Genomic DNA, 26,818 nt, shown 5'->3' with positions numbered 1-26,818 from the left:
ATATTGCCATTTGTTGCTTATGCTAGTATAGCTATTTTAAATTTATTGTTATTCTCTCTTCTTCAAAATTCTCTTTATTAGAAAATGGGAAAAAAGGTTTGCCCAGTAAAAAAACTGCCACCGCCGCAGCATACACCTGCCCAAAAACAAACCTCAATTGACAGGATGCTAGAAAAAGCTTTAGGGGCAGTAGCCTCAGAAATTGAAAGAACGGAGAGGCGGCTATCAATCTCACCTAATTTAGCCACTGGTCCATTGATTTTGCACTGCCCTGATGAAACAGATCACTCAATATTTGACCAGCCCAACAAATGCACACATAGATGCAGACACTTTAAACAAGGATCCCCAGCCCAACATTTGCCCCAGGCTAGACAGAAACACCAAAGCTAAGCCCAGGCCATAAGTGAAGCCTCAAGCAAAGCGTAAAAAAACCTATTCTAATAGTGTAGACCCAGTCAAATCCCCGATCTGTAACTTGGCAGGAGACCATACTCTTCATACTGATGACCAGCCCGGGTGGGTAACATCCCTGGTAGCTAACTTACAGAATCAATTGAGAGCCATCATAAAGGAGGAACTTAGGCCTATATTAGAAAGGATGGAGGGACTAAATTCAATATCGGTTATAGGAACTGCCACCAAAAGTAAGTCTCGCCAGGAGAGCCACTCTAGTGGCATTACTACCAATACCCCAATAAGAGATAAATCCAATCCTAACGTGAGCAGAAGAGTTTTATCACCCATAATTAATATAATTCCAGGTGCTCAAATGCAGGCGAGGCCCACCATGGAAAAAGGGGCGGAGAATCTTAATATAAACCAAGTCAAGGGAAATACGGCACAACAAATAGTTTCAGGTAGCGCTGGAGAAGCCAAAAAGATTGGGGGGAATGGCCAACCTGAATCAGGCCCCTTGCCCGAACAAATTGATCAATTGACCAACCCTCCAACTATAAATCTCCCGCCGGCCGCAACCCTGTATGTGGTGATCCTGGTTGGGGTACCGGAGCTAAGAAAGGGACAGTCAGAATCTCACCAAGAGTTAAAAAACAAAAGCATACATTGGTTGACTAACCATAGCAACTTCTGTCACGAAAACCCAGAAGAAATGTTATCAACTAGAAGGGTGGGTTTTAAAGGCCAACGTCACAAAGACATACAAGGAAATTGTATTGTAATTAATTTTAGAAAACCTGCTGTCACCAAAAGGATTTTAAAATCTGTCTCGCCTATTAATCCGGGCAGTATTATTCCACTCCCTTTGGGTTTTCTTTACCCTCCCAGGGCATCATTTAGGGAAGATTATGGCAACCAAACAAGATGGAGATCTGCTAGCACAAATCTCCTCTTGTTTAATCTCGGCCAAAATTGGAGAAATCAGCACATTTTTAATATACCCATTGGTAATAGGTTTACCCCCCTTGAGGGGGTTGAATGACTGTTGGCAGACTCAGTAGCAATACAGGAGGTAAAACTAGCAAATCCAGTCACTTTAGAAAATGGGGGGTGTTCTTCTGAGTCCCATTCCCCTCGGCAGGTTTACCTGGATGGAGAGTACTTGAGTGGTTCACGATCCAGTAATCCTGTGGGGAAGGGGTGCGTAGCGTTAGCTGCCCCCCCCTGTCTCCCAACTGCCAATAGCTTAGAGAGGGTAAATGTGCATTCGGACCTAACAGTAGGATCTAAGTATTGCCATTCCAATTTTAATATGAAATTAGCCAGTGAAGAAACTACAAAAATCCTTTCTTGGAACATAGCAGGCATTAATAGTAAACTAGATGACCCGGAGTGGAGATCATTCATTGCAGAGCACGATATATGCATGCTTCAGGAAACGTGGGCAAGAGGGGAAGTCTCAATGCAGGCGGTGTGGGAAGACCCTCGGGGGGTTTATTGATATGGGTGGGTGCACACCTTGAATGTATGGCAGTCCAACTCGACACATGCTCGACATACTTTGTGTACAGCTGCAGTTTTCTCAGCTTAATCCCATTACACTAATCAATGTTTATTCAAGACCTACACCAAGAGGGAAGGAGTCTGCTACCCTTAAGGAGCTTGACTCAGTTCTATCTAGCACCCCAGCGAAAAATATGGTTATATTAGGAGGAGATTTTAACTGCCAGTTCGAGCCCATAGAGGGCCTAAACTGTGATAATATCCCCGAGGAGGACTCCCTCCTACCAATTCCGGAATCTGGCTGCCCACCGGTGACCAAATGGACACCTTTGGCAATCCAAATGAATTGCCTAACTTTAAATCACTCACTGAGAGCATGCAATGGTAGATCACCCTCCGATACATCAACTGCCTCTAATTTCCATAGCAAAAATAGAGGCTTCACACTGGACTACATCCTGTTAAATATTAATAACTGGGACAGGATGCTTGATTTCAGAATTCTTCCCCGTATTGACAGCGACCATGATGCATTAGTACTTGACCTTCAGCCAGTTACCCCAAATCCACTAAACTCTGCTGATTCCTTTGAAGATTAGGGGACACAATTATCAAACTGTAGGAGGAGAGTACGTTGGGTTAATTTTATCAAATCCGAGGAAAACATGAGCATTCTTTATGATGCTCTTTTGCCGGTGTATTCAGAAGCCTCTACCCTATATAATTCAAATAGGGACTTTATGGACAAAGAGGCGATTGGGCTTAATCTTGAAAAATTAAAGAAAATTGTACTGGAATTCTTTTTCCCTACTAAACAAAAAATAACCGGTAGACCAGTGCCCCACCCATGATATGACTCGTCTTGCCGGAAAGCAAAAAGTGCATTGCTTGCCTCAATTAAAATAAGGGATCGCCCCCAAATTAAAACCTTGTGAAGGGCCTATAAAGAAGCAGTAAAGAGAGCTAAACATGGGTGGGAACTGGAAAACTGGGATTTACTTAAAACTTCTCTCGGGGAAAGAGACATGCGAACCTTCTGGGGAATTGTAAATTCAGGGTCATCGATACCCAGAAGAGTACTATCACCATCCCTAGGAGAAGATGTCTGGCGGGAACACTTTGAATCCCTGTACAAAGACAAAGAGTATCTAGGGTTGCCCCCCGGCAAGCAGCATTGGGATAAAACCCCCGGTCCGACAATAACTCTAAAGGAAATAAAGTCTGCCATAGAGAAAATAGCCCCAGGTAAAGCCCCTGGTCTGGATATGATCCCTTGGGATATTTTCAGAAGCGAACCAGACATCTGGGACCCGTATCTGTGGGTTCTCTTCAATGCTATTCTAATGGGCATGATGATCCAGCTAAACTGGGTAGGCGCAGAAATAATACCCATTTTTAAAAAGGGTTCACCCTTAGTGCCTAGTAACTACAGACCAATCAGTCTAATAGACATCCCGCAAAAGATTTTTGCACGAGTCTTACTGCTCAGATTACAGTCCTGGATCGATGAGGAGAATATCCTCTCACCGCTCCAGGCCGGGTTCAGGGGAAAACTGTCTACCCTGGATCAAGTATTGAGACTACAACTGCTCCACTGGAAGACTGTTTGCTTGGAGGGGGGTAGTTTGTATCTGATATTTGTTGATCTGAGGTCAGCATTTGACTTGGTGCCAAGGGCAAAATGATGGTCCGTTTTACTTGAGCTGGGGGCCCCGGCGTACCTTATACACCTTATTCGACGCTTGCATGAGAATACCTTTGCACAAATAAGATTTGGAAGGGATGGAAACCTATCCGTTCCCATACCAATCAAACGTGGTGAACGCCAACACTGCGTACTTGCCCCTTTACTTTTCAGCCTGTATATAAATGGCCTTATAAATGTATTGTCGCAGGAAAAAGATGTAGATGCCCCCAAACTAGCTACCCGAAAGATCTCAGCTATGATGTTTGCTGATGATACACTCTTGGTGTCTAAATCTCCCATGGGGATCAAACGGGTGTAAGGAAAGGGGGCTTGAGATCAACCTCCAGAAAATGAAATTTATGGTTTTTAATAAACCAAAGAGTTCTCGTCCAAACCCTCTATTAAACAACGAACCCCTTGAAAGAGTAATATTGATTATGTATCTAGGCATTACAATCCCTGAGACCATGGATTGGGGAGCACATATAGTGAAATCCACACTAAAAACTTGCCTATTCACCAGGGGGAATACCGAAGGTTTTTAATAACTCAGATAGGAGTGCTGTTAGCCCAGCGTTGGACATTTACAAGGTACAAGCCTATGGGGGTGCTCTGTTTGGTGCAGAATTCTGGGGCTACTGTAGACCCAAACCCCTATTGCAGATTGAGAATCAGTATATCAGGAATCTCTTTAGATTGCCACGTAGCACTCCTCTAGTTCCGCTTCGCCTAGACTTGGGTCTGATGGAGCTGGAGGCAGTCCTATGTCTTAGGCCCCTCCTATACTGGCGGCGCTTATGGTCGACTCCCGAACTCCTTATTTACAGAGAGATATTATCCGAAGTTCTAGAGATCAGAGGTGCTGCTAGGCTTCCCTGGTTTTCCCATGTCAAACAGTTACTAATTGACATGGGTCTGGGGGAATGTTGGTTTGATCCAGAGGCAGCATGCCCCCAACTCTCAAAAAAACAAATAAAGATTATGTATGAGAACTACAGAATGGCTCTGCTTCATTCTAATTCTAACATAGGAAAATCAACCGTAACTTTTATGGAAATAAAGGATAATTCGGTTTTTGAGAAGGTGTTCGACTTTATTAAACCACCAACTGTTAGAAAACTCTTTCTGCAATTCAGATATGGGGTCTTGCCCCTGCGCTGCCTGACCTCTACGTGGAAACCCTAAAATGAAGCCAGGTGCCTTGCATGCAACCATCGCGATGAAAACGAGCTCCACGTCTTCTTTGGTTGCCCGGAATATAGCAAAATGAGAAAAAGATGGCTTGCACAAATTTGTAGAAATTTAGGTAGTATTATTATTATTATTATATGAAATTTATAGCGCGCTCAGCTTACCCAGGGGCATCCCGGCGCGAAACAGGCCAAGAGGAGAGGCTCAAGTCCAATCATTACTGTGGAAACAAATAGGTCTTCAGAAGTTTCCTAAACAATAGGATCTTGGGCTCTGAACGAATCTTCAGGGGCAAAGAGTTCCACAGAGTCGCCACTTACACTGAGAAACGCCTGCCCCCAGAGCGAGCTCTCCTTACTCTCGCTGACTGCAGAAGATGTTTTTGGTCAGAGCGCAAAGGACGTGTGGGCTTATAAGGACGGGCCAAGTTAAAAAGGATGGGGGGGCCCTTACCATGCAGGATTTTGTGAGCCGTGCATAGCGCTTTAAATTTCACCCGCTCCTTCACGGGGAGCCAGTGAAGCGTTTTGAGGGCCGGGGCGGCAGACTGCCTTCTGGGAACATCCATTAAGACTCTCGCGGCTGCATTTTGCACCTGTTGGAGGGTTTTGAAAGTCGCTTCGGGAGCACCAAGAAACAGCGCGTTCCCATAGTCGAGCCTCGATAGGATTAAACCACGCATCAAAAGCTTCCTTGCTGAATCAGGGAGCAGTGGTAACACCTTACGGGCTGACCGCAGCAGACCAAAGCAGACCCCCGCGGTCTTCCTGGCGTGGGTCCTAAAGGACAGATCTTCCTCCAGCCACACTCCCAAGGTCTTGATCTCCTTCTTGGGAGACGGAGGGTCACCGAGAGACCGGGGCCAACAACTAGCAATAATAGAGGGGCTGGAATTACCCAAGAGCGTCAGCTCGGTTTTTCCTCCATTAAGCTTTAAGGCAGAGTGAGACATCCAGCGATAGACATTAGCAAGGCAGTCGTGCAGAACTTCAGGTTGTTCCGCCAGCTGGGTGAGGCCCACCAACAGCTGAGTATCATCAGCATAGCTGATGATCTTCACCCCCGAAGGGGCGACCACTCTTTCAAGTGGAGTCATGTATATATTAAATAAGGTAGGGCTCAACGAAGAGCCCTGCGGGACTCCACATTGAAGAGGAAATAGGGTCGACTGCTCTGCCCCTTCCCAGACTTGGTAAAAACGGTTGGAGAGAAAGGATTCCAACCATTTCAGGGCCGTCCCTGAGACACCTACCTCAGACAGACGTTGGAGGAGCACCTGATGACTTACGGTGTCAAAGGCAGCACTCAAGTCCAGGAGGATCACTGCCACTGACCCTCCTGTATCAAGAGTGCTCCTTGCTTCCTCCACTACTGCCAGTAGGGCTGTGTCCGTTCCCTGGCCGGGGCGGAAACCAGTCTGGGAGTCTCCCAACAGGTGGTTGGACTCTAGATGATAAGAAAGCTGACGGTTGACCAACTTCTCTGCAACTTTTGAGAACCCAGGCAGAAGTGAAATGGGCCTGAAGTTGGTCAAGTTGGAAGAATCCAATCCTGGTTTTTTCAATAAGGCTTTTACCACTGCCTTTTTCCATCTCTGGGGCACTATACCATGAGCAAGTGAAAGATTAATAAGGTCAGCCAGCGGAGTCGACAGAGTGTTTGCCACAAGCTTGAGGTATTTCATGGGCACTGGGTCACTCGGAGTACCACTCTTCATCTCTGTCAGTACTTTTATAACCTCCTCTTCCGAAAAAGGGCCGAAGGAGGCTAGCTCAACCAAGCATCTTGCTGGGCTAACAGCCAGCTCAGGGATTTGAGGGGCAGCGGGCAGGGAGGACAGAATCTTCTCTATTTTTGAATGGAAGAAGTAAGCCAGTTCCTCGCATTTTTCTTTAGGATTATCATACACGACTGGCGGAACCGGGGCCTTCAGAAGTTCCTTAAAAATTTTAAAAGATTCTCCTGGCGAATTACTTGCCCTCTCAATCCTATCACTAAAGAAATCCCTTTTAGCATCCTTCAATGCACTTTTATACTTCCTCATCTCTCTTTTATAATTAGCCCGACTTTCTTCCGTCCGCTCTCTCCTCCATGTAGACGTTGTATTGAAGTATTCAGGGTACTGAAATACGATCTCAGTATCCCAATTGTCTACTCTGTGGCAGTATTCCTGTTTTCCATGTGGTGTACCAGAAGGGCCCTAATTAAAATCTTGATTGTGCTTGTAGTTAACAACTAATTATTGAAAGATTCAAACTTTCACAATACTACACACAAATCAATTCCAGCATTCTTGCTCCCCTTTTTTTTTAGTAATGTTTTAGCTTGACCAACTTGAATTTCTAGGGAAAAATGAATGCTAATGCACTATGCACTTTACATGTAATTCTCTTGGTGACTATGTGATAATATGGTGTGCTATAATGCCATCCTTCCTCTCCTCTTCCTCTCCTTAAAAAAAAAACAAAAAAACATATATATAGGGAAAAAGTGAAGTGATGAATTTTGTATGTATTTATATAATATTTTTTACCTTTTTAACTATTGTAAATATTATGAGATTATATTTGTTTTTTTTTATTTATCGTGAATTATCCACTTTCCGGGCCACGTTGGCCATAATAAAGTTACTTTGACTTAACTTGACTTGAATAAAGATATTAGGTAACTCATCAAGACTCATCATTATCATCATGGTATATTGGCAAACTCAATGTTGTCCATGCATTCACAGTCTACACACAGTGAGTCCAAAGACATTTTCCATATTAAAGAATGCAACGTAGTGGCCGCTGCAGTAGAAGTACAATTTGAATTAAACAAGGTAAAAACAGAGTAGACTTGAGTTAGATTCAGTGTGTAAAAGATTAAATAAGACTAGAACACATATGATTCATTTCATGCACAACAAACAAACAGCAATTGCTTTCAGCAGACCCAGACAGCCAGTGTTGTCCACTGCATGCCATCTCATTATTCATTACCTGTACCACTTGTCAGTATCTTATTCTTAAGTGAAGTGCCACAGGGCAGCCTCTCCTGTCATTTTCCGAAGTAACAGTCAGCAATCCGCATATAGTCAGTAATTCCAGTACCACTTCTTTTGAGGGGACTCGTCTACGAAGTAACAGATTCTTGATTCTGCGTAATCCAGCCATCTGCCTTGAGGGAAATGGATAGGGGGAGTCTGGAGGAGGAGGATAGAGGAGCATGACTGAGTTGTGAAATTGTGAACTTCAGGAATGCAGACAGCAGCACCTTCAATAAGGAAATAAGACGAAGACAGTGCTGGTGATGGATTTGTTGTGATTAGAGTTTTCTTGTGGTAAAAGTTGCAAAACAAAGAAAGACACACAGGAATAAAAGTGAATAAGGACGAAAAAAATGAAGTCAGTTTTTCAGACCTAGGTGTCAGGGAAATAGAGCTCGTCCTCAAACTCTGTGACTTGCAACAGGAGTAGGTCAGCTAACAGAGAAGAACTTCTGTCACCTAAGTCGGTGTCCACCTCTTCTTCCTGCATGGATTCACGTATTTTGTAATCTGGTGGTATGAAGTGCTGATTCATCTTGATCATTGTTAACCTCTCCACATTTTTGGGTGAGAGGCGGGTCCTTTTTGAAGTTACAATGGCACCAGCAGCACTGAAAACACTTTCTGAAGACACGCTTGCAAGTGGGCAAGACAAATAATTTAGAGCCAGCTTGGTGATCAGTGGCCATTGACCCCTTTTCCCATACCAGTACATCAATGAGTTGTGATCAATGTAGACCTCTGTTGGGTCATCTAGATAGGCCTGCACCATCCACTCAAGGTCATCCAGGGGTGATCCACTTTGCTTACCATCTGTGGCCTTTGCATCAGCACTATAACAAGCAAACCCTTGATGAGTTATCCAATCCGCTTCTGACAATATTATGGCTGGGCCTGGTGCAGGTGAGGATGATGATGATACGGTTGCTGTTGTCCATAACGGCTCTGAAGGAAAGTGACTGCCTTCGGCCACAGAAGTGGACCTTGATGCCGGATGGCCTGCTGATTCAGTAGTACTTCTGCTGGTTCCTTCAATTTCCTGCCACTCTTTTTCGAACCAAGTGGCTGACAGAGCTAGCCAATGTTTGTACTTTGAAACATCTGCTTCTATAAAAGGAATGAATGTATTGCTGGCCAGTGCCTTTTTGTACCATGGATCCAGAATAGTGGCACAAATGTAATGTTGATCACAATGTATTCCATTAAGCCTTGCATTGTCAAGTGGGCGGGTTAATAAGCGCTCCGCCAACTGATATGGGTCTTGCTTGTCAGTATCATCTTTGAACGTTGAAGACACCGCCTTCAGTTTGTGCTCTAGCATGCGCAACAATGAGATAGCTTTGCCCAAAGTACAGTCCTCCCTGCTGACTTCACGCATGAAGACCTCAAAAGGACGAAGCATGTCTGTCAGCCTTTTAACTAGGTCCCATTCATCCACCTCTATCCTCGTGTCTTTCATAGAAACACCCTGTGCATTAAAGACATACTCATTGATTACCAAGCACTGCCCAAACAGACGCTCACGCATGTAGAAGGTTGAGTTCCAACGTGTTGCCACCTCCTGGATGAGTCCTCTGACTGGCAGTCTATGGACACGTTGAATGATCCTCAGCTGCTTCCGGGCCTTAAAAGAATGGTTGAAATGTGTGCAGATTCTTCGGCCGGTGGTCAGTAACCTGCTGACTTTGTTTTCTTTTTTCAAGAAATCTTCAACAACAATGTTAATACTGTGCGCCAAACACGGCACTCTGACATAGCCACCATCATTCATGGCCCTAACTATATCACTGCCAATATCCATGGAAACATAACCAATCATGCGCTTTCTTGGATACAGCCATTTAAGGACCTTACTGTAAAACTCCTCCAAAATATTTAATGCAGTATGAGATTTCTCCATGGCAAACATGGCTACTGTTGCATGTTTCCGACAAATTGTGGCAGTGTCAATACCTGCAGATATATTTTCTCTTACCCCTGCAAAAGAGACCCAGTGTGCAGTGATGCACATGTAATCCAAGGCTTGGCAACTGGTCCACATGTCTTTTGTCAGGTGGATAGAGTGAACAGCACTCTTCTGCAAAGCTGCTCCAATCACCTCCAGCACATCTTGATGTAGTGCTGGAACCGCAACTCTGGCAAAATAGGACCGGCTAGGAACCTTCCATTTAGGGCAGACTGTTGCCACAAATTCTTGAAAACCCACCCCTTCCACGAAAGAAAAAGAGAGAAGGTCCAGCGCTAACATTTTAGCCAGCATTGCATTATAAAGACGTGCCGCTGGGTGGTTGCGTTCAAAGGCGCCTCCTACCAAAACATGCTTTTAATGATGGTCTGGACCGATTTCATATACGATGAGGAGGATCCAGACCTCTTCAACCCAGTTAGGCTCATTGATGTACTTTTTTGCATTGGTGTCTCTACCAGACTACTGTGCCTCCTTGATCTTGTTGGGGTAGAGCAGGGTGTGGGCATTACCACTGCAGTGCTGCTGCCAAGGGTACTGTGTGTACCAGAAAAAATGTCTCTCGGTTGTTCAACTCCCCCCCAGCACGTTCAGCTCCTCTTCGTCATCAGATGCAATATCAATGTCTACATTTGGATTTGTACTTTTGGCTTTCCAGATGTTACTTAGGTGCGCCTCCCACTAGATAATGTGGAGTTTTTTGAGATGACCTCTCTGGCCTCCGGTACCATAGTTGGTACCAAGCTTACCCCGACTAACTACTTGTTTACAAATCGAACAAATGACTAGGTTTTCCGCCTTTTTGCTAATTCTAAAGAAATCCCAAACTGGGGACTAGAGATTTCTGGCGGTGGTGGAAGTGCTACTTTCAATGCCAGATGAAGTGGAGGATGGCCGTGGCTGAATTTGACTCTGTTGTGCACTTACAGCACCACTACTTGAGGTAACGGAGGTCGAGCTGGAAGGAGGTCCTGCCGGCCCTTCTGATGAGAAAATATGGAAGCTGTAGGTCGTGTTGGTGTAGGAGTTACCTGTGTTGGTGGTGGTATCACCAGTGGTGCCACGCCACACACATCCTGCAAAGCAGCATTTTAGGATAGGGGAAAAATGTCTGTCTGATGCATGCCCGCTGGGGCTAGAGTGACGACTGTGATCACTGGGTCGTCATCGTCAGACAGTTCATCAGCAGCAGAATACACCACTTCTAGTTCTTGTTCATCGTCATCACCCATAAGTGAAAGCCTTGCGGGAACCTTCCTTTTGGCTACCTTTGTAGGCTCATGGCGTGCCTCCCTCTCAGACTGCATTCCTGGGTTCCAATCAAGATCTAGATCATCAGAAGGAAGGGGGCTTGAAGAAGAACTTGTACTAGCCCTCCTTGACCTTTTTCTTGCTGGGGATCTGGAAGACAATGGATCATCAGGAGGAGTGGCTTGCTCGGATCACACCTCCACTTGAATCTCGATTTCCTGATGTGCCCCTACTTCTGGAGGAACAAGCATTGTGGGTAGTTGTGCCTCTCCCTGCGCCTCTACTTGCGCCTCTCCATGCGCCTCTACTTGCGCCACTCCTTGCGCCACTCCTTGTGCCACTCCTTGCGCCACTCCTTGCACCTCTCCTAGCGCCTCTACTTGTGCCTCTCCTTGTTGCACCTGTGGCTGTCGTTGCAGCTGTGGTTGAACACTCGTCAGATGATTTACACCCTGTGTTGATTGGATGCTACTTTGCGATGAGTCAATGCCAACATCACTGGTCGATGGTGAAAGAGCAATTAAAGAGGCTGCCTCTGCGGCACTCATGGACTTGGGCCTAACTTTGCGTGGTGGCACTGAGACCAATGAAGCAGAGGTACTGCTCCCCGATTGGTCCCCGGCGGACACCGCTGCTGCAGGCGTAGTTTTTTTTTCTCCCCAAAAAAGTGTCTGCCAGCACACCAGTCTCCTTGGTAAGTGTCACCACTTGCTACTCTGCTCCTTCTTACTGGCAGTGGCAAATTCCTTGGTAGAGGAGCTACGGCCACCTTTATTTGGGCCCATCTTCTTCAGATGTCAGAACAGCAGGACGCTGTTGCACGAGTTGCAGAGTTGTCTGTGGCCGCCACACGTGACGTCACATGACGTTGTGCACACACCCCAGCAGGACTTGTTCCTGGCACTACAGCAAGTGATGATGATGAGGATGATTTTGTCAGTCTTTGTGCACCTAAAGCAAAGGAAGCCAGAGAAACATCAGTTAAACAAATGTTGCATATGTCGTGCTTCAATTATTATTTGCAACTAGGCATTTCTTATTATTAACACAACACACCCAAAAACGGAACGACCCAAAATAAAAATTGCAATTCTAATCCAAAATGGATGTTTAAATTAATAGAAGAGAGAGAGACCACACAGAGAGAGTTGTTTCATGCACCACTGAGTACCCCTAGGCATAATGGATGAAAGCAAGGCAGACTGGGTGCAGGCCTATGGCACAAAGCACACTGCCTGGCTTCAAAATGGCCCCTTGAGCCCCACCCACATGGCCAGGCTCTGCCTGGACCAGGCCTCAAAATGGCCCCCACCCACATGGCCAGGTCCCAACAACACCCCCAAAAATTGAAAAACACACAAAAATCACCCCAATCCAATGCCATGCATGCCCTAAATTATGCTTCAATTCAAGAGACCCCACAGAAAGTCTTGGTCCATGCACCACTGATTACCCCTGGGCATAACGGATGAAAGCAAGGCAGACTGGGTGCAGGCCTATGGCACAAAGCACACTGCCTGGCTTCAAAATGGCCCCTTCAGCCCCACCCACATGGCCAGGCTCTGCCTGGACCAGGCCTCAAAATGGCCCCCACCCACATGGCCAGGCCCCAACAACACCCCCAAAAATTGAAAAACACACAAAAATCACCCCAATCCAATGCCATCCATGCCCTCAATGATGTTTAAATTCAAGACACCCCTCAGAAAGACTTGGTACGTGCACCACTCACTACCCCTGGGCCTACTGGCTAGTGTGGCTTTACAAGCACACCAAAATAAAAAAAATCCACTTATAAGAGTGAGCTATTCAATTCCATGACATAAATGAGACTTAAGTTCAACAAAACTCACAGAAACAGTTGTATCATGCACCAATGACTAACCCTGGGCCTACTGGAGACTGTGCCTACCCACAATATATTTTTTTTAAATTGTTAAAAAGTTTAAAAATTGTAGTTGCAGCAACTGCAATGCCCCAAACAACAACACCAACTTACTTGTAAAATCTTAAATCCAAAAGTGATCCAAACAAAAAGTCATCAAATACAAATATCCAGCAGCAGCCACAAAAAGTAATCCTTCCAACTCCAGATCCAAATGAAAAGTGACCAGGACATGGACAAAGCACTGGGAGGAGCCTGCTGGACAGGAACAGGTAGTTGGAAACCTTGGGGCACTTCCTTCCTCCCACTCCCCCAAAAATGGACTCCTTGCACAAAAAAGTGCAGCCAAATGTCAATCTGAGGAGTTATTCTGATCCAAATCATCATTATTTGAAGTTTTATGCTGCCTGCTGTGGATTTCTTGTGCAAAATTGCAATTTTTGCAAGTTCGGGAAAGCGATCTGTTCAAATCTCCCGCCGGAAGTCAGCTGCGCGTCGCATCTATGTGTTCGCAATTGTTTACTCTTGCGATGCGTGATCGCAGCCCCTTATGACATGGTAGCATTCTCAAACTCTCGCAGTGCAAGATGGCAGGACGCTATGACGTACTCGTGGTCGAAAAGTCTCGCGTGATCACAAAGCCAGATCCAAAATAGTGCAGCGCTCGGAAACCGGAAGGAAAACAAATCGGCAAACTCAGAATCACGGTAAGTCAACGCCACGCACGCGAGATTGTATTTTTGAAGCGTGACCAAGCAAAAAAATCCGCATGCTTGCGAATTGCAAATTCTTTCACAATTTTGCGAGATTCACCAACAGCGAAATTGCCAAAAATTTGCAAATTTTGGAGGTGGAACGGATTTTCAGCCCATACTTAGTGCCTAATTCCAACACGGGTTGAGTGAATGACAAGATGAGCATGCATCCTGATTGTATTTGTGTTCCCAATAGAAGAGCTTCATAGAGGGTGAGAACTGCTCCTGCCAAATGTCAGGATTATATTATGCAGTAGCTTCTTCATTTCTTGTATCATTAAAATTAATTTGTAACTTTTATCCTGCCAACTTATTTTGTTCTATATCTCTCAATTTTGTGTTCCTTGTGTTACTTATATATTAGGGTTAGTTTTGTTCTGCCAACGTATCTTGTTTATTTTGTAATTTTTTATTATATTTACATGTTGTCATTTGTGAAGGAAGGTGGGTGTGTAGGGATATATAATGCTGTCTCGTGGGGTTCCTTGCATGGAACTTTAGTAGAGATCAGACCGGCAGTTGCTGCTGGCTGTCGTGAAATTACAGATGGAATAAACTGGAGGCACAATACCTTTGTGTGGCTTCTTTTCAGATAGGTTTTTTCAGATCATTTGGTGGCCAATTTTTTATATTTATTTTGGCATTATTTTAATTGGAATGTTAATGTATATTTTTTATTTTGTAAAATATGTGGTGTTACTTATGTTTTAATAGTTAAATGTTCAGTATGTCTTTGTTTGGGATTGTACAGTTTTGTGCAGAAGGGTGTTACAGGTTTGAGGTTAGAAATGATTTCAATAGGAAGTTGAAGTTTACAATTTTTTTTAAGGAAATATGATTCGGTTTATTATATACCAATTGTTAATAAATTATCCTTCCTATTTTTGGGTTACCTGGAGTGATCCTTTCATTTTAAAACATTTTTGGGGTACTTTTAAGGAACCCACAGACTTTGGAATGCTTTGAGGGATTTAGATTGGAATCTTAAAATTTAATCAATCTAGTTTTTATAATTTTTGTATTCACTTTATAGATTTGTGGGTGGATTAATATTTTCTACTATGTGGCGAGAGATCGGCAGCTACAAATAAGTATGTTTTGTATCGATGTTGTGGGTGGGAAATGAGATATTATTTTGATTGTCTTATATTTGTTTTATTATTTAAATCATGGATTGTATTCATTTGATGTAATTGATTTTGTTTTTAAGTTGGTTTGTTGGTTTGTATTGTATACATATTTAGTTATTAATAGTTCTATTGTTATTGTATCAGTGAATCATAATTTGCTATTTTTATGCTTTTACTGATAATAAAATATTTATATTATTAATACAAAAACATATATTTGTTTTATTGTGTTAGATTATATTGTGGCCATAGGAGTCTCAACCCTTAGAACGCTAGAGGTCTAAGCAGGACACAAAAGAAGATGGACCATCACAGCATTAAGGGATATGCCTGGGACAATTTTTAATTATGCCTCAGTAATTGGAATCATTTTATTAAGTACGCATTACTCTTGTGATGCAAAATTAAAGAAATTGTGCAATTTAAAGTGGGGATAGATGGTAGTTGGCCTGTTACATTTTAATGAACTTTTGGGTAGTATGTCTTTAAAGATTTTGGTCGTGGTTCCCGAGAACTATTGATTGCCTTTCTTATGTCTTGTTGAATCTTGCTAACTTCTCTCCGTAACAATTGGGGATGGTTCTGCTCTTTTACATTAATTGCATCATTTTCTTATGTAGCTGCCCTTCCATAGCATGCATTAGACTAATATTTAGTATTTTGTACGAAAATTGTACAACAGGAGCACAGGAACAATGATCTAAGAGAGGACAAGCGGCTTCTGGCTACTGCTGTCTTTGTCATGTAGCACTTAATGCTATTTTCTTAGCGCAAGATGCATTCTTGAGCACAATGGATGTGAGGGCGCATTATGATAAATTAGTGCTAAATGCTCTTCTCAACCAAAGACACGTAATTATGAGTAATTTTGTTGAAATTATCAGTAGTTGCACTAAAGTGAATATTATCAGTTTCGCTCAACCTTACTAAGTGGTTCATTGGTCAAATATCTTTTTTGCCTGATTCTCATCCATTTATCTCCAAAAAAGGTACACCATATAGTATAAGATCATCCTGATAAAAACATATCATTAAGTGTCACGTGTAAATACTGTATAACTGAAATACATTATTTAGTCTTCATTTTCAGTAGAAGTGTCAGCATTTAAAATGAGAAGAACAAGAGTCAAGTCGGTTTCTTCAGGTGGAGTCGTATGTACTCTGATACTTTGTCACGCATAACAAGCCTCGTGGCCCAAATGAGATAATAACAATATATTGTGGCCAGTGGATTCACTTGTTAATAAGTGACTCAGTATCCTACATGATGGTCCCATTCTTTGGAACCCGCTAACAATACAAATAGTGTCCTGGTGGCTAAAATCAAAATCTTGCAACGCAATGCCTTATCAGAGATACAGCGCATTGAACGGGGGGCAATTTCAAAAGAAAGGTGTGCTCAGCCCAAACAAGGAACATGCACTGTATAAGGATGAATGAGCTGCCCCCAGGACAGCCTCTAACTCTTAATTCCCTTAAGAGCATTCATGTGTATTTCACATCGCAGGCGGGAATCCGTCAGCAATTACAGAGGGATTAGAGATCCTCTTGAGGTGGGTGCAATGAGTGCTGCACCCACCTGCAGAGGATGTGTGCGGGGGTCCAGAGGGCGACAACCATGGGGCGCACTGACAGATTCAATGCTTGTTGTGCCCGCGTCAACGATGTATTATGTGCACAGATGCAAAGGGATTCCCTCCCTGGTACTGAGGCCATGACCTCTGATGATAGCGCTATCAGTATTACAGAAGGAGATGCTCCCATGACCCTGTATCATGGTTAGTTGGAGCTCTGTTAATAGAAAATGCCTTCTGACCACTTAATGGCCTAACATTGTTACCACAATTAGCCACTCTGAGAAAGTGGTTTATTAGTTGGGGTGGATGGTAGTCCACTGCAAGTACTGAAGTCACTTAAGGGCAGATTTACCAAAAACGGACAAATCTCTGCATTAGAGCAGAGATGCATCAGTGTCCCTTTGCCTGTGTAGGAAGCCCTGGCACCAGGGTCGGATTGGGATCACAATTCGGCCCGGGCACTGACGAAAAAGGTGGCCCACATTCAAGAGGCGTGGCCCATATTTAAGGTGCGTGGCCCACATTCAAGGGGCGTGCCCTTTCATTAAACACCATTTGCACAGACAAGGAATGAAAGTGGGAGGATACTGTTCTTGCACAGGACACAGGGCCAAGGTGCCAATGGCCTACATGCTGAGCAACTAAAAAAAATAGCAAGGCCCCTTTCTGTTACAAAATTATTCCAGCCTTCCAGCACAGGAGCACCTGAAAAGCAGCAAAGCCCCTGCTATTACTAACCTACTCAGCCCTCCCCAGACCTTCAGCTCAGGAGCACATGAACGGAGGTAAGGCCCCTGCAATTAGTAAATTAATCAGCCCTCCAGGCCTCGGGAAAATGTCCTGGCAGGGGAGCACAAAACACAGCTTTCTGGGTCATCCAAGATAGCCAGGTAGTCAAGGGGGAGGCTGAGGTGAAGCTGGTGCATGGGAAGTGCCTTCCCAGTGTGTTCTGGCAGTTTGAGTGTTTACCATTTACTGTAGTATTACCCTTGTACCTGTGTATGGTACCCTTTTGTAACTTGCACACGTCACTTTTCTCTGGTATCACACTGTATGCTACCTCTCACTTTCGTTTGCTTTAGATACTTGCACAAGTGCCACCATTGCCTACGTAACGTTTGTTCTTGTGCTGGAGTGTCTGCCATTTATTGCAGTATTATACCTCTACTTGTACTTTGTACGCTTTTGTAACCTGCACACATATCACTTTTTCCTCCTGTAATGTACCGATTGCTACCTCATGTATTTTGGTTGCTCACTATTGTCACTTTTGATTCATGTAACTTAATGTTTGCTTTTGTAATTTGTCCACTTGTAATTTTTTTCCTCATGTATTATTGCTGTTCCTCGTGTGAAGCGCTCTGACACCTTCGGGTAAAGTCCGCGCTATATAAAATCGCATAAATAAATAAATAAAATAAAAAAATTCCAAACATCACCTGGCCCCCACAGCAAGACCCATTCTTCCTCGCCCACTATGCCCTGAATGTGAAGGGCTGTGGGCGAGGTGTTAAGACTAACACCGTTTCTGGGCTGCATGGGCCCCAGGGGGGCCGAGGTAAAAATGGCTCAAAGGCCTGAGAAACACCTGGCCCCCAGGGAGGCCGATTCTTGCAAACAATCACCCCTCCCCAGCCCAGCCTCAGCTTGATTGCTTGGCAGGGCAGAGGTGATGGAGAGGCCACAGCTGACAATCGCAGCTGTCCGACCGCACAGCGAGGCTGCTTTCATTTTCTCTGTCTGTCTCCGTGCACTCTGTGGGCCATTTTTTTTTCTCCCCTTTCCTAGTCCACTCTCTTTGGACTGGGACAGGGGAGAAAAAAACGGCCTACAGAGGGCACTGAGGCACCGGCCCTTCGGCCCATGCCCGAATGCCCGCCTTGCCAATCCGCCCCTGCCTGGCACTACCATGGATGCGTCGTATTTATAATATCTCACACCATGGCGTAAGGACTGATAGTTGTGTCAGAAATTCTGACGCATCTTTTGGCACAAAAGTCACACATTACTGGATTTGTGTTGCAAGCACGACGCATCTCCAGCAATGCATGTGGACGCATATACTTATTGTGCTGCATCGGTCCTTATGCCTGCTCCAAGCAGGAGTAATGTTTTGATACAGTGTTTTCCTGGAAGTGGTACAGAGAAATCACTTCTACGAGGGCTTCCGATAAGGGAACACCATGCTGCATACATTATACGTGACGCAGGTATAATGTGACTTAGGGTTTTACAATGTGAGGCTTCTCCCGCATCACGTTGTAAATGGGGTGCATTGTGGCACATTGTTTAAGTCACCGCTGGATCACAAAAAGAGATGCAATGTCAGTGCAAAAGTGATGGAAGGGGTTTGTTAATATGCCCCTTGGTTTTTTGGACCAGTACAAATCTTCAGTAAATTAAACTAGGTTTGGTCCTATCTTGCATACTTCTGTGCAGCATCATCCAATTTACTACCTGCATTTAGCACTTTTTTCCTTGTCTTAAATGCACTCTTGCGTCCAAAATGGACATGAGGGTGCATTTTGCACTAATAAACAAACCATAATGAAGCAGAACACGAACAGGAAGTGTAACTTATGCAACCTAAATGTGCTCTTGCTATAGGTTTTTTCCTCCAAACTTATGCGAACAGGAGTAATGACATAATTATTAGTAATTTTGCTTCAAAGAGTAATTACTGAAATTTCTTTAATTACTACAGCGCTATAATCCATTCATATTCAAAGGTCTCAGTAGGCCAGCACTTAGGTGAAATTTGAGGCCGACTACAATGGAACACGGGTTGTATATACCAAACAGGTTTGGCCCACTTAGAGTTGTCTTTTTTTTACTAGTCAGAATTCTACAACGGAGTAAGCCAGCTGGCTATATCTGGGAAAGTCCTTACAAAGTTAGATAGGTGTTGGACGAAGACCCTGTGAAGCAATTGATCTTAGCTGGAAAAGCTCAGAAACAAAGAAATCGGTAGAAATCCTCAATTATTTCTTTTTGCATCCCTGTAGGTAAGCATTAAGCCAGCTGTCTGGCCCTTGGAGTCCATGTCTTTGTCCTAGGTACAAAAGGGAACAGGTACAGTCCTTCATTGCTCCTCTTAGGTCACAGACAGAACCTCCAGTCCTCTTCTGGTCTTCCTCAGGCCCAGCAGTGTTCTGAAAAATGTATCTTGGGGTGCCACATTTATGCCTGGCACAAGCTCGTCAGGGATGCCTCTTGTTCTCCCCCTAACTAAAGTCCCCAGGGGTGACCCTACCCACCTCTGCAGCACTTCCTGTGTGCCCTGTAGCCAACAATCACATAAATCCCCTCACACTCTAAATTAAAGATAAATAAACCCTTATTCCATTGTCGGGAGCATGTGTGCCCGCCCAGGGTTGAGGTCACAGTGGCCACTCCAAATCGGGTAGGAGGGCTGCTTACCCTCATTTAGTTATGCAAGTGTCTGAGTGGGAGGACAAATGAAGGGGCCTATGAACATCTGACATCTGCTTATGACTAGGCCTGGGCAACATTTAAATACTGTTGATGTAATTTACGTAATTTTGGGAATTTGTCATTATGCATCCTGCGGTGTAATTCTAAAAATGATGCCAGTTTACATAATTATGTGCCACTCGCAGACAAAAGTATAATGAATGGCATAATTTGTGATAACAATTTAGCACAAATGCATGGGGAAAAAGAAAAGGGTTGTGATTGTTGTTTGTGGTGCTGTTTAAATGCACCTTGTGCCAATCGAACACATGTAATTTTGGAGACTATTCGATAATTGTGCATAATTACATGAAAGCAAATTACATAAATTTTACACACAACTTGAGACAGAAGAGATTAATTTGAAGTAATTTAAGCTGCTGGGGAATAGCTAAGCCTGGGCGGTAAACTCTGCTCCGTTCATGGAGTTTGCAGAATTCGGGCACTCTGCGCTCTGCAGAGGAATGCGGAATTCCTGAATCAGGCATGAAGCAGAGGATTTTTTTTCAGTTTACGCCCTCTAATTTTCATTTGGCTCGCAACTACAGCTGCCAAGTCTCTCGTGCTGCTTGGATGTGTGAATTTTCTCACACCACTAGCAAGCTCGCACAAGACTTTGTGCTTACTTGCATGGCTTCCGGCCCAACGGCACCAATCTCGCATCCTTAGTGCCAATCGCGATCACAAATGAAGCAGTCGAGCAGCTTTTCTTGAGATTGATGCTGAGAGGCATTTGGAGTGGATTATCTTCTCAAACTGGCTGCTGAAGTTGTTTTTTAAACTTTCTTTTTCAAACTATAAGGAAGTGCCCCAGAGACTCCAACTTCCTGTTCCTGTCCAGGAGGCTCCTCGCAGTAAGTGTCCCTCTCTTGGTCACTTTTCATTAAAATTTAGAGCTTAATGGATCACTCTACTTGTCTGCTGCATATAAACCATTTGATTTTAGGACTTAGGTTTTGAGATATCACAAGTAAGTTGAAAAACTGTTGTAATTTGTTTGACTGGGGGCATGCACCTGGATTCATTTGGACCTTTATTAAATTTTTAACATTTATAGTGGTGGATGGCCTGCAATTTTAGTAGGGGTTTAGTTATTTTTGCATTTGATTTTTTTCTTTTGTGAAGGAAAAAGGTTGCACAGTTTACTACGTTTTCCAGCCAGTAGGGCCTGTCCTATTCATGGGTGCCTGCAAAAACTGTTTCTTTTGAATTGAATCATCATTTAGGCCATGGATGGCATTGGATTAAAATACAAAATTGTTTTTGTAGTATTTCATGGATTTTTGCACATCTTCTCTGTTTGTGACCATGCCTCCTTGCTGGTTTTTGTCTTACCATGCGGCTGGAGGACATTTTTTGTAGCCAGCCACTGTGCTTTTCCCATAGGCATGAGTATCTTCTTCATTTGTGGCCATGTCATCTGCGCTGATTGTTGTTGTGACTATGTAGGTGGTGACCATTTTGTGTAGCCAGCTAGTGTGTTTTGTCATAGGCCTACATGTCTGCTCTGTTTGTGACAATGCCTCCTTGCTGGTTGTTGTTATTTTGACCATGTGACCGGCAAACATTATGTGAAGCCAGCCAGTGTGTTTTTGCCATAGGCCTGCACGTCTTCCCATTTTTCCCATGTCTCCTTGATTGATGTTTGATCACATGGCTGATGGTCATTTTGCATGCACTGTTCTTCTATGAATATTTGCGTCCATACCTCCTTGTTTGCTGGTTCACCATGTGGCAATGGCAGTCAGCCATTTTGTGTGTCCAGCCAGTGTGGCGCTTTGCCATATGCTTGAGCAATGAGATAGCAGTTTAACAAACTAAAATGATATGCTTGTATTTTATTGTTTTAATTTATTTTGTTTTTCGGTTATTTTTTACTTTTGTAATAACATCTGGTATCAATTAATCAACCCCATGTCTGCTATAGGTGCGCAACAGCATTGATTGACTAACAATTATTCTATTGTCCTTTGTCAGTTCCACCTCCCTGGGTGCCACATCCCAAGTGATGCACATAAAGCAAACAGTTACATCTGTATGTTTTGTTGTTGTTGCTCTTTCTTTTCCTACCAGAGTGTACACCATGAAAGTTTATGTTGGTGTAGGATTCTGTGTTACATATGGACACACTGTATTGTTAATTATTTATAATAACTTAAGTAACCACACTAAATTACATTGTTTGTTGGTACTACGATTTCACCTGCAACAATGCCAAGTTTTACTGATGTTTTTTGTGCTTGTTTGCCAAGAGAAGTGACATCACCCACAGTACTGCCAGACAGAAGGCCTGTGCACAACGTGATACGTGACTGACTATGCAACACGGTCATCTCTTCGGTTTGTTATGCAGCTAAATGCCACTGGCACCTGACAGCTTCAAGATAGCATCAAAGAAAGGTGCTGCCAAGAAAGTGGCTAGTGGGGAGCAGAAGAAGCAGATTTCCACCACTGGCGTGCTGACCGCAACCTTTTTCAGGAAAGTTGGACCTGGATCTGGTGAACAAGCTCAGAGCTGCACTCCTGCATCCACAGCATCACATCCCCAACCTAAGCACAGGAAGATGTCCGTCAGTGATATGTGAGCAACAATATCTCAACTAGTATTATGCACAAAACATTGCATGAAAGGAAGAGAGGGAGACTCATTGTTTGGTTAAATGTGCCAAAAGCGTCATGTTCTGAATGAATACAAGAGATAACATACACTTGAAAGAATATGGACAAATTGGGACCAGTTGTTACAACACTGTAAGCAATAAATATGCAGGTAACCCAACAAACTTTATCCCATTGCCATATGGTTGGGCAAACTTTGTGCACACAAGTGCTCATGACACTCTAGGTGGACGGCGCAGGTGACAGGTGAAAACAGTGATAGGCGGCACAAGGTGGGAATGTGACAATGGATCCAAAGTACCTATAGTTCACAATTAAGCATTTACATAAATTTGTATAGAATTAGGCATTTTAGTAATATGCCGGAAAGGCTGCCAAAGGTGTGAGGCAATGTATGCGAGGAAACCAGTAAAATGGGGCAAGGAGAAGTGTCTATGGTAGGGTAAATACAATTTAAGGGTGGAGCCCAGTAGGGTATGGTTGTGAGGGTTAACACTTTGAGACGGCCCGAGTCCATGGCTAGTCCTGGTGAGGCAGGAGCAAAACGGCTCCCTGAGTATTGGGGCTCTGACCCAAGATTTTCCCAAGAGGATTCTGCCTGTGCCCAGGCCCACCCCCTGCTTCTCCAGCCTCTCAATGCCGCCTCATGCGGATTGGCCGCGTACTACATCAGTCGCCAACAACACCATCAACCAGAACAGCCGCATTAACAGCAATAGAAGGACCGGACCCAAACGCTGGTGCGGTCATGACAGTGAGAAGGACCAGTCTCTCACCTCGCAATGTGAAGAGAATGACTACCATACAACGACACTGTTCCTGAACCATCTGTGAATACCGAAATGAGTAAGTGCCTTCTGTGAATACCAAAATGGTAGTAAGTTTAGGATTTTTTCCTAAGTTAGTTCTGTGATTAGGGCCCACTGAGTTGAAAAATAAATGACTTCTCATTGATGAGTACAGCATTATGCATTATACGTGGTACAAGTTGTGTGTGGTGCAAAAATAATGCAGTCATGCTCATTGCTAGCCCGCACCTCTGCTAGTATGCTACTATCTGCAGCTATAGCAGGACACAGAATAAAAATAATAAACACCACTTAGAACCAGAGCTTTGAATGATAGTGTTAATCCTGCATAAACCAGCTGAGCAGAGTTGATGATCAGCAGCACGCTCCTCATTAGAAGAAGAGCTGCCTTGCTTATTCCTCCTAACAATCCAAATATTAATTCCTCATGTCATTCTAGTTCACACATTGCCACCATGATTGACCTTTACTTTCTCTAATCCAGTCTTTCACCAAAATTCCCTGTACATTATGCACCCATTCCATAGCAACCCTTTCACCCATCCACCCTTTCACTCATATACCATTTCCTATCTTTTACCTTCCATTCTTTCTTGTCACGTGCCATACATTATAGGCAACCAAGAGTTTTACTGTTCTGTTCTTCAGTGCATTGCCATATTGTCTGTTGGTGACAGTTATTTTTTATGACGACGAGCGGCGACATGGCCATTGCATGTGAGCATAGTATTTGCAAGAAGTTATGTGACTTACCAATGCCCGTCCATGCTGCTGATTCTCCCCCTCCAACTGGCCCATCGCCATCTTCACCTGCAGCAGCACTGGAGCTGACATCACCGATTGTTTGCGTGGCAAAATAGAACATCACACATAATTTAGATACCAAATATGCAATCTTAAATACATCAGCAGTGCAGCACTACAGCTCAGGTAGCATGTCTGTATCTTCCAAATATCACTCTGGGCATTTGATTGGTTGGTTCACAAAGTTAGACAAGCCAGGCAAGGAATAATGGTCAATAAGAATGTATGACATTACAATGCATACATTTACAACGCATGCCTTTACAATGCAGTTTTTACATCACAGCATCCTTTACAACGCATACATTTACATCGCATACCACTACAACGATTGTTTTAAAACTACTCCTACAACACATTCCATTACATCGCATTATACCTTACAACGCATGCCATTACATTGCATTTAAGGTAAGTGTTGGATAGTGTAGGGGTAAAAATCACTATTCTAACTACAGGGGGTGCAACAGTAGGGTAAGTGTTGTATAGTGTAGGGATAAATAGTACTATTCTAACTCCACGGGGTGCAGCTGTAGGGTAAGCTTTGGATAATGTAGGGGTACTATGCGTTGTAATGGAATGCATTGTAATGACATGTGATGTAATGCCTGCGTTGTAATGAGATGCAATGTAGTGTTATGCGTTGTAGTAACATGCAATATAATGGATGCATTGTAATGACTGCGTTGTAAAATTAGTGCAATGTAATGGTTGCGTTGTAAAGGTTGTATCCCGGTCAATAAAAGACATATCTTGTTGGACGGCAAATGCAATAGGAGTGGAACTTCATTCCATTTTTCCAGCCTTGCTGCACTGTCATCGGGAACTGCTAGTATATTCTGTAACTTTAAATGAGCGGCTCTGCAGCACACTTTATTGGGGATGGTCCATGATGGCCATGGTCTGATGAATTTAACTGTGTTAGAGAAAGGCATAAGCAAGAAAAGAAAAGCCGTCCCAGCAAACATGCAAGGTGATTTTTATTTAAAGTATTAGCATACTTGGTCCTGATATTGCCAACGCCCTTCCTCCGAATTATGTCATGCTTAGGAAGGATCGGGTAAACGGCAAGAGTGGAGGAGTTGCAGTGGTGGTAGACAAGCGTTTCACTTGTTCTATTGTCCCCACGGACAACATTCATGGGGTGGAGGCCCTGGGTTTCTGTCTGTCACCTCATCAATCCTGTGCTGGGTTGTTGGTTTACAGGCCCCCTGGTCCGATTGGTCCATTTCACGAGGAGCTTCATACCGCTATCTCATCCTTAAGCATGAAGTTTAAGCACTGTCTGCTTTTGGGTGATTTTAACATCCATATGGATGTGGTTGAAGCAGCAGACACTATTAAGATCATGGACACTATTAACCCATTGGGCCTGGTCCCTTATCTTACTACCCCCACTCATAATAAAGGCCACACATTGGACAACATTTTTTCTACTATTCCTATTGTTGTGACCGCCTCTGCACCAGTGCTCTGGTCAGACCATTACCTGGTCAATTTTGAGATTGTACGCGTCAACAGATTAATATTCAGTGGCCTCAGTCGTCAATCTTCCTCCTCGCGTGCCTTCCATTGCGTATCCTCTGACATGCTAGCTTGGGCTCTGAAAGCCTACCCATGTCGGTTTTCAGGCGACTTAGAGGCCGATTTGGATCTCTTGCAGACATGGCTTGCACAGCGCTTGGATGAACTGGCTCCTCCCCAGGTTGCCTGTAAAAACTCCTTCCGCGTATCGGCACTCTGGTTCACGCCTGCACTTAATGAGAGTCGTAGGCGCTGTAAGAAGGCTGAAATAGCCTGGCGCCATAACTATGACGGGCTACTAAAGGAGTTTTACAGGGAGGGTATCAAGAACTATCATAGAGACATCACTTCGGAATAGAAGTCTTATTTCGCCATGAGAATTGAAGCTGCCACTAATACCAGCAAGGAAATCTTCGCTATAGTGAAGGAATTTACATCGCCTTCTTCTATTACATTCAAGTGTTCCCACTCCGAATCGTGGGTCGCTCAACTAGCAGTTTTTTTTGCCAGTAAAATCAAAAGCATTCAGGCGTCTTTTTTGCCGTCTGAGGCGGCCGCAGATCCCAATGTTACACTCCTTTTATCATCCTCTGCCTTTGATAGGCTCATTCTCTCTAACTTTCCAACTCTCTCCCTAATGGCCTCATTGGATCTCTTAACCAAATTAAAATCAGGCTCTCCGCTCGATCCTTGTCCGGCGAAGCTTCTTGCCAAAACTGCTCAAGTTATAACCCTTTAATCGACCCAGTGCTAAATCAATCTTTAGGCACTGGAGTGGTTCCTCTGGCGTGGAAGCAGGCTCTTATCATTCCTCTCCTAAAAAAACCTAACCTCGATCCCAATATACACGCCAATTACAGATCTATCTCCCTTCTTCCTGCTTTTGCCAAGGTTGTAGGAAAGCATGTTCATTCCTTCCTCTCCAATTTCCTAGAGACTAATGACATCCTCCATCACACCCAGTCTGGATTCCGTGCAAATATGAGCACGGAAACAGCACTGTTGGAAGTGAAGAAAGCTATTAAGGAGGTCTTGGACGCTGGTGGAAAGGCGATGCTGGTGATGTTAAATCTCTCGGCGGCTTTTGATACTGTCCCCCACAACCGTCTGCTTTCAAGACTCTATGAGATTGGTCTGAGGGGGACGGCTCTTAGCTGGTTTGAGTCGTTTCTGGCAGACCGCCAACAAACAGTTTGGGCCCCTCTGTACTCAG

At 44.0% G+C, this 26,818-nt stretch overlaps 1 protein-coding gene and 1 long non-coding RNA gene across 2 annotated transcripts in view; one reads left to right on the top strand and one right to left on the bottom strand.

The window, feature by feature from the left end:
* The window catches only part of LOC144822035 (CD5 antigen-like), a 606,799-nt gene that overhangs the window by 283,654 nt on the left and 296,327 nt on the right, over positions 1–26,818 (top strand). The window lies entirely within an intron of this gene.
* On the bottom strand, positions 21,678–25,670 carry LOC144822039 (uncharacterized). Its single transcript, XR_013608533.1, has 2 exons — positions 24,031–25,670; positions 21,678–22,399 (listed from the first exon to the last, which is right to left on the bottom strand). It is a non-coding gene; the product is annotated as an uncharacterized LOC144822039 (long non-coding RNA).

The sequence above is a fragment of the Lissotriton helveticus genome, chromosome 3_1 (assembly GCF_964261635.1).
Source record: "Lissotriton helveticus chromosome 3_1, aLisHel1.1, whole genome shotgun sequence".
NCBI classification, from domain to species: domain Eukaryota; kingdom Metazoa; phylum Chordata; class Amphibia; order Caudata; family Salamandridae; genus Lissotriton; species Lissotriton helveticus.
This window is presented reverse-complemented; position numbering and strand designations above follow the sequence as displayed.